This window comes from Macaca nemestrina, chromosome 2, assembly GCF_043159975.1.
Source record: "Macaca nemestrina isolate mMacNem1 chromosome 2, mMacNem.hap1, whole genome shotgun sequence".
Classification (NCBI taxonomy): Eukaryota; Metazoa; Chordata; class Mammalia; order Primates; family Cercopithecidae; genus Macaca; species Macaca nemestrina.
In genome coordinates, this window is record NC_092126.1 from 130,078,545 (window position 1) to 130,098,636 (window position 20,092).

The following is a 20,092-nucleotide window of genomic DNA, read 5'->3' on the forward strand; positions in this document are numbered from 1 at the left end:
GCACATTTTATGGTGCTTTGATATCTGGAGACCTTTCCATTCCAGGAAGGGACTGCTTCTCTGAAGATTAGCTAATTCCTAGAGATAGCAAACAACTGCTTTAGAGCATGCCTTTGATATGCAAACCAACCAATCCCGTGTCCATACCTCCCACCCACCTTCTTTCATTACGCTCCTGCAGTTTGGGACAGTAGCCTCCTGCCCTAAATCACACTGGGCCAGGTACAGGACAATTAGGGACCACCTCCTATCGTCTTGAGCTCACTGAAATTATTCAAACTATTCAGTTCTAAATCTGACTAACCTGCCTTGCCCATTTCTTCCTGTAAAAACCATAATAAAGGCTCTGGCCCATGCATTTTCTTCCCTCCTTCTCCCTCCTGATTGTCCCTGGTGCTTCTTGACCCGGCCCTGCATGACATACCCTGCCCCTCCTCTTGGGAACTGTGAATAACAAACTTTCTTTTCAGTGGCAGCCAATCTTCTGATCTGATGGCCTCACCATCCCTGGATTTTAAAATGGGGAAAGAATACGTTTGAACTACTCTTATTACTTGTGAAGAACTTTTACCTCATCACCTTGCAGGCTTGCTTTTTCTCTGTTTTAAAAATTATCTTGTTACAGAAAGTAGATTAGTTGCCAGGGGCTAGGAAGAGGAGAGCATGGGGAGTGACTTCTAATGCTACTGGGATTCTTTCTGGGGTGATGAATGCTCGTTGTGGAATTAGATAGTGATGATGGTTGCACAACTTTGTAAATATACTAAAAACACTGAGCTACACACTTTAAAAGGGTGATGTTTATGGTATGTGAGTTATATGTTAATTAAGAAAAAATGGTCCTATTGGCCACTTTTCCTCTCCTCTAACTCATTTGTCCTGTAAGATTCAACTTAGATGTCATCTTGTCCCCCAAAGCCTTTGCATGCAATGCCTATGGTTATAATTTTCCTTGCTGTATTTTCAGGGTTTTGTTTTTGTTTTTATAGAGACAGGGTCTTTCTCTATCACCTAGGCTGCAGTGCAGTAGTATGATCATAGCTCACTGCAGCCTTGAACTCGTGGACTCAGTAGCTCAGTACTCAAGTAGCTGGGACTACAGGTGCACACCACCATGTTCGGCTAATTTTTTTTTTTTTTTTTTTTTTTTTTTTTGAGACAGGGTCTCACTTTGCCACCGAGGCTGGAGTGCAGTGGTGCAATCTTAGCTCACTTCAGCCTCAACCTCCCAGGTTCAAGCGATCTTCCCACCTCAGCCCTGCTAGTAGCTGGGACTACAGGGATGCATCACCATACCCAGCTAATTTTTGTATTTTTTTGTAGAGACAGAGTTTCACCACATTGCCCAGGCTGGTCTTGAACTCCTGACCTCAAGTAATCCACTAGCCTCAGCCTCCCAAAGTGCTGCGATTACAGGTGTGAGCCACCGTGCCTGGCCCCGACTAATTTTTAAAAACTTTTATTTTTGGCCAGGCGCAGTGGCTCACGCCTGTAATCCCAGCACTTTGGGAGGCCGAGAGGTAGGCGGATCACAAGCTCAGGAGATCGAGACCATCCTGGCTAACACAGTGAAACCCCCAAGTCTACTAAAAATACAAAAAAACTAGCTGGGTGTGGTGGCGGGCACCTGTAGTCCCAGCTACTCAGGAGGCAGAGGCAGGAGAATGGTGTGAACATGGGAGGTGGAGCTTGCAGTGAGCTGAGATTGCGCCTCTGCACTCCAGCCTGGGAGACAGAGTGAGACTCCGTCTCAAAAAAAAAAAAAAAAAAAAAGAAAGAAAAAACATATTTTTGTGAGGTCTCACCATCTGGCCCAGTCTGGTCTTGAACTCCTGGGCTCAAGATATCCTCCCACCTCAGCTGCCCAGAGGGCTGGGATTACAAGCATGAGCCACTCCACCAGCCTCCTTGCTGTTTTCAGCACTGGTTTATGAGGGGTGGGCGTTAAGAAAAAGAAACACTTTCTCCTAGACCCTTCTGTTGTTGCTTGGGGAAGTTGCCATTTAACTCCACCCCCACCCCCACCCCCACCCCACCCCACCACTTCTTTGATCCAAGAAGTTCCTAGCAAATCTCAGTTTCTACTTCAGTCAAACAGAATCTCAAATGTGTGATTTTCCGGTGTGACTTTTCTCACACTTTTTCCTAGGGCTGCTAAATCAAAAAATGAGAGAGGGAACTTGTGTTTTCCATTTGGAGGCACTGCTTTTCAAAGATTTGGGGACAGATGAGTTAGCAGTCAAGCAAGGTCCAAGTCTGATACATTCTATTAATTCATACTGGAAAAGATGACTTTTTCTCAGGAAAAGCCTATGACTTTGGGAAGAGCTCCAATCCACAAATGCCCATCAGAAGGGCCACACTGCATTGAAGCAGTTTCAGCAGATGTTGACTCTAAAAGATTAACTGCAAGCTTTGATAGCTGGTTTTGTCAGCTTGTAATTGGCTTCTGGGGAGGGGAAAATCAAATCCTTCTACTTCTATGTATCTATCCATATCTTTTCTGTGCTAATTGTTTGCTGTCTTTTTCTTGAAAGAGTACAGCAAACCCGCTCATGACAGAGCCTCCTGATTAAATGCTGATGAACTGTAATAGTGCCTCTCAGATAAGACAGGACTCTCCCTAGCTGCCTTTGCTCGCATAAAGGAAGCCACAAGCCAAAGCACGAGCTCCTTGAAGAACGTTAGCAGAATGAAGGGAGGGTTGTTTAGTACTTGAATGGTGGGAATGGTGGGAATGGTGGGTGGAGTTTAAGGAGGTAAAGGAGTAGGCCAGAGCGTTCACAACCTCTCCACCTACCACACTAGAGAGATTCTAGGGTTTCACCAGCTGGAATGTGCACACAAAAATCATTTGGACATCTTGTTAAAATGCAGGTGCTAGTTCAGTAAGGTGGATGGAGTCTGAAATTCCGCAGTTCTAACAAACTTTCAAGTGATGTTGGTGCTGCTGATCCTCAGACCACATTTTGAGTAGCAAGAAATATCTCTGATTTCCTACGTATCTTTTTTTCTTCCTTTTTTCTTTTTTTGGGACAGGTTCTCACTCTGTCACGGAGGCTGGAGTGCAGTGGCGCAATCACGGCTCACTGCAACTTTGATCTCCTGGGCCCAAGGGATCCTCCTGCTTCATCTTCCCAAGTAGCTGGGACCACAGAGATGCGCTGCCGCTCCTAGCTAAGTTTTAAAAAAATTTTTGTAGGGATAGAAGGGTCTCCCTATGTTGCCCAGGCTCGTCTTGAACTCCTGGGCTTCAGCGATCCTCCCACCTCGGTCCCCCAAAGTGCTGGGATTACAGTCATGAGCTATGCATCTTTAAAATCTAGATCGAAGGCCAGGCGCAGTGGCTCATGCCTGTAATCCCAGCACTTTGGGAGGCTGAGGCTGGCGGATCACAAGATCAGGAGATTGAGATCATCCTGGCTAACACGGTGAAACCCCGTCTCTACTAAAAATTAAAAAAATTAGCCGGGCGTGGTGGTGGATGCCTATAATCCCAGCTACTGGGTAGGCTGAGGCACGAGAATCGCTTGAACCTGGGAAGCAGAGGTTGCAGTGAGCCGAGATCATGCCACTGCCCTCCAACCTGGGCAATAAGAGCGAGACTCGATCTCAAAAAAAAAAAAAAAAAAAAAAAAAATCTAGATTGAAAAGAACTTTCTGAAAGCTGACAATTGAGAGTTCTTTCTTGCCTGTCTCAGTTAAATATTAGTGACAGCAATAATAATTACAACAACAATGACTGACATTTATGGAAGGCATAGTATGTGCAGGGCTAGCCTAGCCTAACTATAACTGTTACCCGCCTATGAAAGGACTACGTGTGGTCTAGAGACAGTAAATAACTTGGCCAAGGTCTCATCGTCAGTAGTAAGTGGCAGAGCAGGAACTCAAAGACTATTTGACTTCACAAGTGAGCTCTAAATAGTACTGTCTTTCATCTCCCTTTGTCTTATTTTAGGTTCAGTGAGGCTGAACATATCAAGTGTGATCTTTGCTTTCTAAATGGAGGATTTTCCTGTGCTACAGGACTAAGCCAGTGGTGCAAAGTTACCCATGAAGTCAGATGAAAGATGTGGACAGACAATGCATGATACACAGGCAAAAACTCAATGGAGAAACTCAATGACCTTGCACTTAGTCTGCACTGATAGCAAAACGCTTTCCCCAGTGATTTATTTTTCCCTTGCAAAGCAGACACTAGATTAGGAGAAGAGTATTGTCACCTTAATGTGAGGCTTATTAAAAAATGATGGAAAGGTAAGAAAACTGTATCTATTATATATTTTTAAGGCAAAATTATGTTGTCTTCCTTGAACATAAATTAAAAAGCTTAGGATACCAAAAGCACAGAAAAAAGCACATGAAAAAAATAGGATGAATTGGACTTTATCAAAATTAAAAATTTATACACTTCAAATGACACTGTAAAGTGAAAAGATGAGCCACACAGTGAAAGACAATATTTGCAAATTATCTATCTGATAAAGGGGTTTTGTCCTTACAACTCAGTATTAACCCAATTAAATAATGACCAAAAGATCTGAATAGATATTTCACCAAAGAAAATATACTGATGAGCAATAAGCACATGAAAAGGTGGTAATATCATTAGACATTAGGAAAATGTAAATTAAGGTCACCATAAGATGCTACTTCATGCTCACTAGAGTGGCTGTAATAAAAAATACACAATAACAAGTGCTGAGAAGGATGTAGAGAAACTGGAACACCCATGCATTGCCTATGGAAATATGAAATAGTTGGGTTACTTTGGAAAATTCCAGTCATATAAAGGATTTTGTTTCCTTGATCTAATTTCCTTGCATATTGGAATGCCTTTTTTTGTGGTGTGTTTCACATGTTGTTTTTTGTGACCTAAAATTTTTTTTTACATCAAAAATATTTTAAATCCTTTAAAAGATGAAGTAGCTAAACTTAGACCTTTTTGTTTTTGTTCTTGTTATAACTTCTTTTAATTAAATTTATTGCAAGCAGCAGTTCATACCCAGAGCTGTGGATAATTAAATTTAAAATGCAGCTTTATTTAAAAAATTTGATTTAAAATTTTGATAGTTGTCAGTTTTAATTTATATTTTGCCTTTTAAATTTAAGATATAATTTAAAACATTTTAGAATAGAAACCATTTAAAATATTTTAATATTTTGTGTTTACTTATATATATATATTTTAAATAGAATGCATGCATATTTATGTGTGTTTGTTGATTTCCCTTCTCCTTCTTCCTCACACTATTTTTATATAGGGTGTGTTATTGTGGTTAAGTTTACAGTCGAGTCCACAGGGCGTATAATATTGAGATGGGATCCAAAAGAATTAGAAGAACAGCTCTCATGCAGAAATCCCAGACTTTGGGTTGGATACAGGAACCAAAGAGATTTTGTGTTGCCTTCTTCTGGGAAGTGGATGAAATCAAGATGAGATTTGGTGGCAAAATGTTAACTGGAAACTTTAAAAAAATATATACGTATGGAAAGGTATGCTGAGCAGCCAAAGGAATGAACTGTATTTATTTAGCAGCTAACTCCTGTTCTAATTTAGGAGGAGTCACTGATTGCATGTGCTCCCTCTTTTATTACAAAAGTCAGAGGGAGATGACAGGTTGTTCCTCTTCATTGTGCCTGGATGCCAGGGTGGGAGCACGTGAACCCGTGCTACTTCTGTGCAGGGCTTTGAATCTTGATTGAGTGACACAGAGGAACATTATCACAGTTCACTCCCGACCGCAGCCTGTTCTTGTCCTAGGACCTTGGTCATAGTACTGTTCCCTCTGCCTGGAGCTCTTTGCTCCAGATCTCCCGTGGCAGCTCCGTTACTTCTTTCAGGTCTCGGCTCCAACGTCACTCCCCTGGCCATCTAAAACAGCCACCACCTCTTCTCATCATTCTCTGTTCTCTAACTAGGCTTTATTTTTGCATATGGCACATATACAGAATTATATATTTATTTTAAATTGCTTTTTTTTTCTTTTTTCTTTTTTTTTGGTACTATAATGTACTGTATTCTCCTCAAGGATACAAACGCTGTTTTGTTCACCACTTTATCTCCAGGGTGCAGAACAGTGCCTAGCACAAGTAAGTGCTCAGGACATTTTTGTGAAGTGAATCAATAAATGAAAGCTAGCTCAGTGCTTGGCAGGCCAATAAATACCTGTGAAACAGAACTGAATTAGTATTAGTTCTACATCAGGCTCACTTGGGTGGAAATTGAATCTAGTAAGTGACACAAAGATGAACACATGATTAGAGTTTACTTCCAGCAGCAACTTGTTTCTTTTGTTAAGTTATGAAGCATGAAAACTTGGCCTAATTTAAAATGGCAACTGTTTGCAGGCCCTGACACAGTATCTGCCAACTTCCACTCAAATACTTATGAGAACTAAGAAAAATATAGAAACCAGCCCTGACAGACAATCTGATGTACAGCATCAGAAGAATGTTCACTAAGTCAAATGGTGCAGTATTAGGAAAGCAAGTTGCAGTACTCATGAAACAGTGAAGCCTGCTCCCTCAAAAGAAATTAAAACACACTTTCTTTGCTAGTAACTGACACCAGATAAAAGAAAAGAAACAAAATATAGCATGTTGGTTACAAAATGGCCCCCCCACAACCCCCTCCCCCCCCCACCACCCAAGGAAATTAACCTGAAAAGGTTAGACATAAAAGAATGAGTAAGATTTTTCTGGCAAATGCAAACGAAAAGAACACAGAGGTGGAAAAATTATTTTCTGACAGTGTAGAATCTGAGGCAGAAAAAGCATTAATGAGACAAAAGAGGAAATGTTATACTGATAAAAGTTAAAATTCACACCAAAGGTAGAATAGTCAGTAATGTACATGCATTGTTTATCAAAGAGCCAGATAAAAAGGAAGAATGGACAAAAGGAAATTGTGGGAGCTTCTGAAACATTTTTCATATACTTTTACAAATCTGGTAGGTAAAAAATAGAGAAAGGAGAAAATTTGAATAATAAGATTTAATATGTATATTTTTTATCTAGAAACTATATCCTCTTCTTGGGCACCCATTAATTTTTTATAAAAACTGACTATATGTTAGCACAGTAAGAAAATAATTTCCCCAAATGAAAATACAGATCAAATGTCCTGAAGATAGTGCAATAAAATTAGAAGTGAATAACAAAAGTGTAAGAAAGAAATCTTAGGCTGGGCACAGTGGCTCATGCCTGTAGTACCAGCAGTTTAGGAGGCCAAGGTGGGAGAATTGCTCGAGCCCAGGAGTGTGAGACCAGCCTGAGCAACATAGTGAAACCCTAGCTCTAAATTAAAAAAACAAAGAAACAAACAAACAAAAACTAGCCAGGTCTTGTGGTGTGTGTCTATAATCCCAGCTACTTGGGAGGCTGAGGTGGGAGGATTGCTTGAGTGCAAGAGGTCAAAGCTGCAGTGAGCTGTGATCACACCACTGCATTCTAGCCTTCGTGACAGAGTGAGACCCTGACTCAAAAAAAAAAAAAAAAAAAAGAAAGAAAGAAAGAAAGAAAGAAAGCGAGGAAGAGAGGAAGAAAGGAAGGAAGGAAGGAATAAATTTTAGAAATAAATAAAAATAGGTCCAAGTGAAAGAAAGGAAAGAAAGAAAGAAAGGAAGAAAGAAAGAAAAAGAAAGAAAGAAAGAAAGAAAGAAAAAGAAAGAAAGAAAGAAAGAAAGGAAGAACGAAAGAAAGAAAGAAAGAAAAAGAAAGAAATTTTAGAAATAAATAAAAGTAGGTCCAAGTGTGATGGGGCTCATAACTGTAATCCCAGCACTTTGGGAGGACAAGCCAGTGGATCGCTTGAACTTAGGAATTTGAGATCAGCCTAGGGAACATGGTGAAACCCTGCCTCTACCAAAAATATTAGCCAGGCATGGGTCTGCCTGTGGTCCCAGCTACTTGAGAGGCTGAGGTGGGAGGATTGCTTGAGCCAGGGAGGTGGAGGTTGCAATGAGCCGAGATCGCATCACTGCACTCCAACATGGGTGACAGAGTGAGACCTTATCTCAAAACAAACAAACAAACTTTCCCCAAAAATATTGAGTCAAAAGAGAAATAAAAAGTATGATTTCTGACAATTTAGAAATTAATGTAAAAAGAATATTTTCAGAAAACCAGCAAAACCAAACTGAGCAAAATCATTGGCTTAAGGAAGTACAAAAATAAATGAAGTGAATGTTCAACACAGAACTTATCAAAGTGATAAAACATAGGCTTTGAAAGCACAAGGAAAAATAATAAATATTGAGCAAAAGTTAGTGGATTTGAAAAGAACATTTAATTGATAAATAATTAGATAAGTTTTAAAAGAAAAACAGTAAAATAGACAAATCTCACGATTTGTTAGGGTAAACTTGGGTAAAATTTTTACCCGGAAAAAGAGGGAAAACAGAATAAAAGAAATTCCAAATGAAAAACAGCAAGGAAAAACAGATGTCCTCTATTAATGCATTTGAGGATTTGAAAGAAATGGATGATATTTTGTGAGAACATAAAACTACCAAATAATCATGGATGAAAATTGAACTATTTGTTAAAAAATTATCTCTAAAGTAGCTTCCAAGGCCAAACCAGTGAGGTCTCAGACCATCACAAAATAAATAATTCCTATCTTTACTACATAAGCTTTTCCAGAGTAAGATAAGGTCAGACATTATCAAATAAAATTTAATGTTATAATAATCATTTTTGATGACCAAGTACAGATTATGTTAGTATTTCAAACACTAACATTTCAAGTAAGTTTTATACATGTGATACTTCAGAAGGTTTAATATAAAAATTAGTGTTTAATAAATGTAGAAAAGGCACCTAATATTATCAAGTTCATATCTAATAAAAATTTCTTAGAAAAAACATGAAGAGTAGTCTATTTCCTCAGTGTGTGAAGAACATTTATCTCATATCAGCAGCAAACAATGTTGAATAGAAAAACATATTCCCATTAAAATTAGATTTAAGATTGTTCTGGATGCTCTGGCTAATGCCAATAATATATGAAATAAAAATATGAGAAATAGTATTGAAAGAAAGAGACGAAGTTCTTACTAACCTATATGATAGGTTAGTAAATTGCTGGGATACGATGTAAATAAAAATTGGTAGCATTTTGCATACCAGCAATAACTAGCTAGAAAATGCAGTGGATAAGGTAGATTTCATTCCAAATAAAAGTAACAACAAATAACGAACTAGAATCAATTTCAATAAGAAATGTATGTCATATATATATTATAAAACTACAAAAGGGCCTTTGAAATTATTTATGATGCAATGTTATTTTTAAATGGCAAGTCATAAATATACATATTACAAGTTTAATGTTATATTACACGTCATATATATGCTTAGAAAAATATGGAAAGGAAATATAAGTAAATGTCAACAGTAATAAGATAATAGGTAAGAGCTTTGGCATCAGCAGAACAGGGCTGAATCCTCTCCACCTCTTGCAGAGACCCACTGAGGGTTAGCGCTTCAACCTATGAATTTTGGGGAAATACAATTGAGTCCACAACAGATATATTTGTGGAGGAAGGAGAAATCTGAAATTTATATTTATGTCTTTCAGAGTGTGCAAAGGTATGCTAATATCATTCATGGCAGTAACAATAAATATTCCTTAATATTTTGCAACTTATAAAGCCTGCTGACGTATTTTTCTCAAATCATGGAAATGCCACCTAATCACTGAGGTCTTCTCTGAATAGCACCCCATGTATCATGTGGCATTATGTGTATATAATACTGTCCCCAGCCATTCTTCTCTCACCTCTTATGTAGCTTTACTTTTAATTTATCATCTTATCATCATCCAATATATTTGTTTTTCAGCTTTATTAAGGTATAAATGACAAAAATGGCATATATTCAAGGTATACAGTGTGATGATTTGATATACATATACATTGTGGAATGATTAGTCCAATCAAGTGAATTAACACATTCATTACCATGCAAGTTACTATCTTGTGTGTGTTGTGTATGATGAGGATACTTAAGATCTGCTCTCCCAGCAAATTTCAAGTAAATAATACAGTATTATAATACAGTATTATAAAACAGTATTAACTATAGTCAGCAAGCTATACATTAGATCCTCAGAACTTATTCATCTTATAACTGAAAGTTTGGACTCTTTGGCCAACATCTCCCCATTTTCATCCCCTTTCAGCCCCTGACAATCACAGTTCTATTCTCTACTTCTATGAGTTTGACTTTTTTCTTTTTTTTTTTAAGAGACAGCATCTCATTCTGTCACCCAAGCTGGAGTTCAGTGGCATGATCACAGCTCACTGCAACCTTGAACTTCTGGGCCCAAGTAATCCTCCTGCCTCAGCCCCCTGAGTAGCTAGGACTGTAGGCATGCAGCACCGTGGCCAGCTAATTAAAAAAAAAAAATGTAGAGATGAAGTCTTGCTATGTTACCCAGGCTGATCTTGAACTCTTGGACTCAAGCAATCCTCCTCCTTCGCCTCCCAAAGTGCTGGGATTACAGACATGATCCACTGTGCCTGGCCTATGAGTTTGACTTTTTAACGATTCCACATATAAGTGAGATCATACAGTATTTGTCTTTCTGTGTCTTATTTCACTTAACATAATGTCCTTCAAGTTCAGCTACGGTGTTGCAAATGGCAGGGTTTCCTTTTTTAAGGCGAGTAATATTCCATTGTGTATATATACCACATTTTTATTATCCATTCATCTTTCAGTGAATGCTTAGATTTTTTTTTTCTGTATCTTGGCTACTATAAATAATTCTTCAATAAACACAAAGGTGCAGGCATCTGTTTGATATATTGATTACATTTCTTTTGGTTATATACCCAATAGTGAAATTGCTGGATCATATGGTAGTCCTGTTTTTAATATTTTGAGGAACTTCATACTGTTTTCCATAATGGCTGTATCAATTTACATTCCCACCAACAGTGTATAGAGTTCTCTTTTCTCCACACCTTTGCCAACACTTATTTCTTATTTTTGTTTGACAATAGTCACCCTAACAGGTATGATGTGATATTTCATTGTGGTTTTGATTTGCCTTTCCCTGATTATTAGTGATGTTGAACATTTTTTTCATATACCTATTGGCCATTTGTATGTCTTCGTTGGAAAGGTACCTATTCAATTGCCCACTGTTTAATTGGGTTGTGGGGTTTTTGTTGTTGTTGTTGCTATTGAGTTGTATACGTTCCTGGATATATTTTGGATATTAACCCCGTATCTGATACGTGGTTTGCAAATATTTTCTCTCACTTTGTAGGCTGCCTCTTCATTTTGTTGATTGCTTGCTTTGCTGTGTAGAAGCTTTTGGGTTTGATGTAGTCCCACTTATTTATTTTTGCTTTTGTTGCCTGTGCTTTTGGTGTCATACCCAAAAGAATCATGGCAAGTATTGGTTTAGTTATTTTTTTTGCCCATTACCTATACTAGGAAAGACTTCCTGAGAGCATAATATACACTTGTTTTGTTCACTATTGTGTCCACATCGCAGCACCTAGAACAATGCCTGGTGCACAGTAGGTAACCAATACATTTTTACTTGAAAGATTAAGTTATTATGTGATCATACCAATTAACTGTGTGGTTAAGTAGGTAGTGTAGGTACTGTTTATAGATAAGGGACAAGTAGCTCATATGGTCATAGGGATTCTGAATTCCTGTCTCATAGGCTTTCTATTATCAGGTACATTCTGTTATCAGTCTTCATGACTCATGATCTTGTCTTAGATTATTAAATATGTGGGTTCTTTTTGAAAAGCTTTGTTCAGATATAATTCATGTATTATATAATTCACCCACTTAAAGAAAACAATGAAATGGTTTTTAGTATATTCACAGAGTTATGCAATCATTATTACATGAGTTTTATAACAATATCATCACCTCCAAAAGAATTTCCTATCCTTTAGGCAGCACTCCCCCAATTCCTCCATCACTCTTAGCCCCAGGTTATCACTAATCTGTCTGAAGTCCTTATAAATTTGCCTTATAGCTCACTGAAACCTTGAACTCTTGGGCTCAAGCCATCCTCCTGCCTCAGCCTCCTGAGCACCTAGGACTACAGGTGTGCACCACCAAGACTGGCTACTTTTTAAGAATTTTTTTTGTAGAGATGGAGTCTTGCTATATTGCCCAGGCTGGTCTCGAACTCTGGTCTCATGCAATCTTCCCATTTAAAAAATATATATAGCTTCCATACATTGCTTGTTAGAATGATTTCTAGATGGTTTAGGTTTTTGTTATTATTTTGAATGAATTGAGTGTTCTAGAGCTATGCTGTACAATGTAGTAGTTGCTTGACATATGCAGCTATTGAGCACATGAAATATGGCTGGTCCTGTTTCTTTTTAAAGTCGCTACTAGCACATTTAAAATGACATATGTGACAAATTATATTTCTGTGGAATGGTCATGTTCCCGACAGAACAAATTTATCAGATGAATTTAAAATATGTATTTGACTTTGTATTTTGTAGACAAAATACTACAAGCTCTCAAGGAAAATTGAGATTTGCTGTGAGGGTAAAATACACACCACAATTTTTTTTTTTTTTTTTTTTTTTTTTTTTTTTGAGACGGAGTCTTGCTCTGTCGCCAAGGCTAGAGTATAGTGGCACAATCTTGGCTCACTGCAGCCCCTGCACCCTGGGTTCCAGTGATTCTCCTGGCTCAACCTCCTGGGTAGCTGGGATTAAAAGCGCACGCCACCACACCTGGCTAATTTTTGTGTTTTTAGTAGAGACAGGGTTCCGCCATGCTGGCCAGGCTGGTCTTGAACTCCTGACCTCAGGTGATCCACCTGCCTCAGCCTCCCAAAGTGTTGGTATTACAGGCATGAGCCACCGCGCCTGGCTACATACCAGAATTTTAGAGCTTGGTATGAAAAAAGAATGTAAAATATTTCACTACTAATTTTAAATGTTGATTACATATTGAAGTGATACTATATTGGGTCATATATTTAACTAATATTTAGTGATAAAATATGTTATTAAAATTAATTTCACCTGTATCTTTTAACTTGTTTAATATCATGATTAGGACACTTAAAGTTACATATGTGACTTGTGGTATACTACTATTGGATAGTGATGGTCTAGACATCAAACTTATCAGACAAGTTTAAAATGGGTGCAGCACACCAACATGGCACATGTATACATATGTAACAAACCTGCACGTTGTGCACATGTACCCTAGAACATAAAGTATAATAAAAATAAATAAATAAATAAATAAAATAAAATGTGTATTTCACTTTGTATTTTGTAGCAAGAATCTTAAAGTCCCTGAGAAAGAAACATATTTTGAAAGGTAGTAGAGGAAGATCCCATGATCAGAAAAGACTGAAGATACACCATGAAAGTAGTGTTTGGCTCTATATTCAAATATATAACAAATTTGATGACTAGGCATGGCCTGCCCACGTCTATCCCAGCCTGGGCCTTCACAATAGCCTCTCAATGGGATGTCCTGCTTCTGTTCTTGCCCTCTCCCTGGGAATAATCCCCACACCAGTCAGAGGGCTGTTTCCACGATGCTGGTCAGGTTCCACCACTTCCTGGCTCAGCACCCATCACTGGCTTCCCAAAGCCTTATGTGATCTGGGCTTCCTCTCCCATCTCTCTCTCCAATCTAGGCTTTGCCCATCAGCTCTGGCTACACCATCCTCTCTCCTTGTTCCCTTTCTCTTGGAATACTCTCCTGGCCTGGTCTTGTCAGGGCTGGCTCCTACCTGTCATTCATATCTCAGCTTCCTTCGCAGTGGGTTTTCAGAGTGTCTCATGAAGAGTAGAGACTATGAAGCTATCCTTCCTGAGTAGCCGTGTGACTCTGGGAGAGTTTACTTTTCTGTTCCAGTCTGCTCATCTGCAAAAGGGTATAATTATGGTGTCCTCAGAAGATTAAATGAGTTATTACATGAAAAATGCTTACAACAGTGTCTGGCATATAGTAAGTACCATGTTTATATCAGCATCATCACTACCGACACCATCATCATTGTCACTATGAAATATTTGGTAATCCCAGCACTTTGGGAAGCTGAGGCAGGTGGATTGCTCGAGCTCAGGAGTTCAAAACCAGCCTAGGTAACACGGTAAAACCCCACATCTACTAAAAGTACAAAAAATTAGCCAGGTTAGTAGCATGTGACTGTTGTCCAAGCTACTCAGGAGGCTGAGGTGGGAGGTTGAGGCTGCAGTGAGTCCTCATTGCACCACCGTACTTGAGCCTGGGCAACAGAGTGAGACCTTGTCTCAAAAAAAACACAAAAAACAAAAAACTTGGCACCATGTATCAGGGAACTTAAAAAAGGGTCTCACCACTGATCCAACAGTTCAGTTGAATGAATTTATCCCAAGTAAATATTTACTTAGACAAGAGTATATGGATTTGCATATCTCATGGAATTAAAAAAATATTTAAAAACAATTATAATTATCTATTATAAAATAATTATAATATATTTTCAAATAATAATTTTAAAAATTATTATAAAATAGGAATGATAAATTGGAAATAGCCTATGTATTGATTGATTAAATAGCAACAACAGTGAAATAATAGACAGTCATGAAAAATTATCTAGATTGGAAATTCTTAACGTTTTCTTCTTCCATGGACCCCGTTGGCAATCTGGAGAAATGTAATCAATGTCTTCTCAGAATAATGTTTTTAATGGTGTAAAACTGACTATACAGGATTGTGAAGAAAACAGATACATGGAAATAAAATAATCAGAATAATAAAATTTTTTTGTAATGTATTAATAATTTTTTTTTTTTTTTTGAGACAGGATCTGACTGGAGTGCAGTGGTGCAATCACGGCTCACTACAGCCTCAACCTCCCAGGCTCAAGCCATCCTCCCACCTCAGCGTCCCAAGTAGCTGGGACTACAGGCATGTGTCACCACACCTGGCTAATTTTTGTATTTTTGGTAGAGATGAGGTTTTGCCATATTGCCCAGGCTGGTCTTGAACTCCTGGTCTCAAGTGATCGTCCTGCCTTGGCCTCCCAAAGTGCTGGGATTACAGTCGTGAGTCACGGTGCCCAGCTGATTCTTCTTTTTAAAGGCGTAACATAAAAAGATCTAGCAGCAGGTCTAATAATTATAATTTTCAAGTAGCGGTAAACAAAAATGCATCAAGTTACCTGTGACAAACTCTCCGTGGTATAAGAACAAGAAAAAGTGGAACAAGAAAAAGGGAATGTAATATCTGCCCGCTCCCTGGACATAACCCTCCAGGAGTGAAATGACGCAAGCTTAGTTTTTCACTGTAGTACTCTCAGAATTAAAAGCAAAATTCATATAAAGAATAAACCATATACTTATGAAGAAAAGACCATAATACTTATGATTTTTAGTGGAGACAAATTCACAGGTGCTGCTAACACAACTGTGATTTATTGTCTATACTAATACTTTGAAAGATATGTTAAATTTCAGCTAGAATTGCTAAAAATAGAGATGTAATCTCCCCCCAACCCAAATTCATAAACCCTCAGGTTTAAAATCCGTGATCTAGCTTATAAGTCCCCAGACTTTTTCTATAAAGGGCCAGATAATAAGAATTTAGACTTGTGGGCCATACGGTCTCAGTCACAACTACTGAGTTCTCCTGTTTTTAATATGAAAGCAGTCACAGACAATATGCAAACAAATGAGCATAGTCGTATTCTGATAAAACTTTATTTACTAAAGCAGGCAGAGGACCTGATTTGGCTTATGGAGTATACTTTGCTGTCTGCAGTCTAGAATAAAAGTTTCTGACTCGGAAAAATGTTCCTGAACTGCTAAATGAAACAGAGCAGGTTACAAATAATTATGAAGTGTTCCATTTTGGTGAAAAAAGTATATCTCTATGTATGTCCCTGTGCATATGTATACATGTATAAAAATACACAAGTTTGGAAGGGCTTACTAAAATGTCAATGGTGATTGTTTCTGGGTGATGGGACTATGAACACTGTATACTTTTCTATATTCTTTCATTGTTTTTCAATCAGGGTACATTAATTTTATGGTTAGAAAAGTAAGAATTAGCTGGACACAGTGGCTCACGCCTGTAATCCCAGCACTTTAGGAGGCTGAGGAGAGTGGATCGCTTGAGCTCAAGAGCTCCAGACCAGTCTGGGTGACAAGGGTGAAACCCCATCTCTATTAAAAATATTAATACAAAAAATTAGCTGGGTGTGGTGGTGCATTCCTGTGGTCCCAGCTACTTAGGAGGCTGAGGTGGGAGGATCACTTGAGCCTGGGAGGCAGAGGTTGCAGTGAGCCAAGATTGTGCCACTGCACTCCAGCCTGGGTGACGAAGTGAGGCCCTGTTTCAATTAAAAAAAAAAAAAAAAAAAAAAGGAAAGAAAAATAAGAATTAAAGCAAATAAACTGGAGGGTTTCTTAAAGGTCCAAACTCATATGAAACAAATTCCCTCTTGAATCCCTCCAACCATTCTTCCTAAGTCCTTGGTGAGAAAAAACTCACCTGTATCCTTTCACTATATCAAAACAAGTACAAGTACTGATATTCTGTTTTATGCAGTTAAAAACATTATTCTAATACGAGACCCAGCTTACTTCTCCAGGCTACCAAAGGGGTCTATGGAACAAGAAAAAGTGAATGTAGTATCTGCCTGCTCACTGAACAAAAGCCTCCAGGAGTGAAATGATGCAAGCTTAGTTTTTCACTGTAGTAGTCTCAGAATTAAAAGCAAAATTCATATAAAGAATCCGGCAAAGGATGGGTAACTGGAGATCCTCAGCAAGTGTTCATTCTATTCTCCTTTCCTTCCGTAGGCTGGTGCCACCAACATTTGGAACTAGCTATCAGTTCTCTTATCTGAAATCATATTGCTCGAAGAATGGGTACCTCTAGTTGTTTTACCAATTCCTCACTTGTATCACACAGAACCAAGTGTCACCTTCTCTGTTCCTCTCAAGCCCTCTGCTTTATTCCTTGCTGGCAGGACCCTAATGATGTCAGTCATTAATTTTGCTATGTGTTTTGGGAAGGTTATCCTTCTCCATCTCCAGGGAGGATTAAGTGCTGATTAGTATAAATTAGTGGTTTTCAACATGTAGCCTTTTAAAAATGTTAATGCTAGAGTTTATACAGAGTTCAACTGGGGCCATTCTGCCGTATCAGGGATGCTAGACAATATTGGAGACTTTAAAATTATCATTTTTTTTTTTTATTATCAAAGGGGTTGCCACTGGCATCTAGTGGATAGAGGCCGGGGATGCTTCATATAATGCATAAGGCACTCCCCATATATAGAATTACCTTGTCCAAAATGTCAATAGTACCAAGTTTTAGACACGTTGGTCTAAACCAATCATGGTGATTCCATTTCTTTACCTTCACAGGTGGTGAAACTGTGGCCAGTGAGCTCAAGAGAAATCCTGGAAGGAAAAAACCCCTTTATCCCTGATATAAAAAATGCATGAGGAGAAACTGCCCTTCCTTATGGCCTTTGGATATGCTTGGGGAAAAGCATGATGGTTGCAGCTGTAGTTGCTTTTTGTCGTTAATACAAAAGATGGCAGAGATGAGACAGGAAAAACACCGACCTCCTCAGCGACATTGCTGAGTCTTGGAAACAATCCTGCAACCTCCTTACTGCTCTGGACTTCTTATTGGTAAAATAGTTTTTGTTTTTGGGTTTTTTTTCCCCTTTGAGACAGGGTCTTGTTCTGTCACCCAGGCTGGGGTGCAGTGGCATCTCAGCTCACTGCAACCTCTGCCTTCTGGGCTCAGATGATCCTCCCCTCTCAGCCTCCCGAGTAGCTGGGACCACAGGCATGTGCCATCATGCCCAGCTAACTTTTGTATTTTTTTTTGTGGAGACAGGATTTTGTCATGTTACCCAGGCTGGTCTTGGATTCCTAGGCTCATGTGATCGACCCACCATGGCTTCCCCAAGTGCTGGGATTACAGGAGTGAGCTGCTGTGCCTGGCCTAAAATAGTTTCTTTTAAAAATTTACTATTGTCCTGGTGTGGTGGCTCACACCTATAATCCCAGCACTTTGGGAGGCCAAGATGAGATCAGGAGTTTGAGACCAGCCTGGCCAACACGGTGAACCCCCATCTCTACTAAAAATACAAAAAAATTAGCTGGCATAGCGGCGGGTGCCTGTAATCCCAGCTACTTGAGAGGCTGAGGCAGGAGAATTGCTTGAACCTGGGAGATGGAGGTTGCAGTGAGCTGAGATCATGCCAATGCGTTCCAGCCTGGGTGACAGAGTGAGACCTTGTCTCTAAATAAATAAATAAATAAATAAACAAAATAAAATAAAACATAAAAAAATTACTATTCCTTTTGTGTTACATGTAGCCTTTTACAAATGTTAATGCTAGAGTTTATACAGGGTCCCTCCCCAATTCCATGGATGTAGAAATTGAGACCTAAATGATTTAGGGGACTTGCTTATGGTCACACAGCTTTTTTAGCAACACAGCTGAGACTAGAAAGTCAGCTGATATGATTGAGCCCCTAGTGTATTTACAATGTTGTGCCTGTGCCTGGGGAAGGTGCCAGAAAATTAAGTATGAATTAATTCATATACTCTTCGGATACAGATCTTACACTGGATCAACAATAATGACAATGAGCTGGACACCTGCTATGTGACAGCCATTTTATATATTTATCTTGAATCTTCACAGTCACTCTGAGTGGTTGGTATTATTTTTCTCATTTTGTAGACAATGAAAATTGCAACCTGGAGAGGTTCGATGGCTCACCCAAGGGTACACAGCAAGATGGTCATGAAATCAAACCTATGTCAGATCTTGGAGTCCACTCTAATTCCACTATATCACATGACCTCCCTTCCTAAGCGTCAAAGCCTACCAGACTCATGACAGGGCTAGCTCCAAAGTGGGTGCATCTGAAGGAAGATTTTGTCTTAATATATTTTACCCAATGGATGATGCTTCTTAACAGTGACTTCAAGAGCAAACTAAAGAGTAATATTGGGGAATAGAGTTCAGATAAAACAACCGCCACCTACAGTTAAGGAGCAGTGAGGTTTGGGTAGGGTTGAGGGGTACGGCATATGGATGAAGACCTTGCTTCAAGATCAGATTCCCTAGGGAGTTACTCAGTTCTTCTCCTCATTGTGCTGCCAACCTCTGGCAAGCCAGCCATCAACACTGTGATATTAAGAGCACAATAGCTATCATTTCTTATGTGGTTGCCAGTCAGTACTGTGCTGTTCGTCCTAATAAGGATGAATAAACTACAACGAACTTAGCACACATCGTTTCCTTTAGTCCTCTTGAAACCTAGGGAGGGATTTACCTTTAAAACAACCCAGAGAGTCAACAAGGTGGGGCCCTTTGCCCAAGGCAACACAGCCAGCAACTGAAAGGAGACTCAGTTCCCACTACACCGCTGAGCCTCTATCTTGTGCATCTCCACCTCAGACCTGCCTATTTCTCATTCCTTGTCTTTGCTCCAGCTGAGCCCCTGTTCGGAATGCTATCACCCTCCCCCTCTTTCCGGTCATCTGTCACAGCTCAGGTGAAATCCGGCATCCTTGGGGGAAATGTGTCTGTGACCACTTCAGTCCACAGAGCTTTTTCCTTTACTGATACCTCAAAAAACCAAAAAATTCTGTGAACATTATTATGAACATCTTGCTGCACCTATCTTGATTTATTTCAGTTGATACTTAACATAAAAAAAAGCACACATAGGATTTAAAAATGCTTCTCAAAATAGCCCTCTGGGTTAGGAAATAGAAAACTGCCATGTACTAGTTATGCTACTTTGTTCAATCACTCTTGAAGCCTCAATTTCCTCAGTCCCTGAATGGACATAATCTTACTAGGCCCTGGAGGACCTGCAGGGTTCTTGTGAGGACTTGACTATTGTATCGGAAAATGTTTAAAAAATGTAATTCCCTAGACCGGGGACTAGAAAGCCAAATGCCCACAAGAATCAAGCAGCTAATGAGGGAAGGAGGCCAGTGTAAGGCAACAGGGATTGGTGTGGGTCTGGTGCCCTGGAGACCACATGTCCCATCTAAAGAGACAGCTGTTGCTCAGCTCCAGCCAATT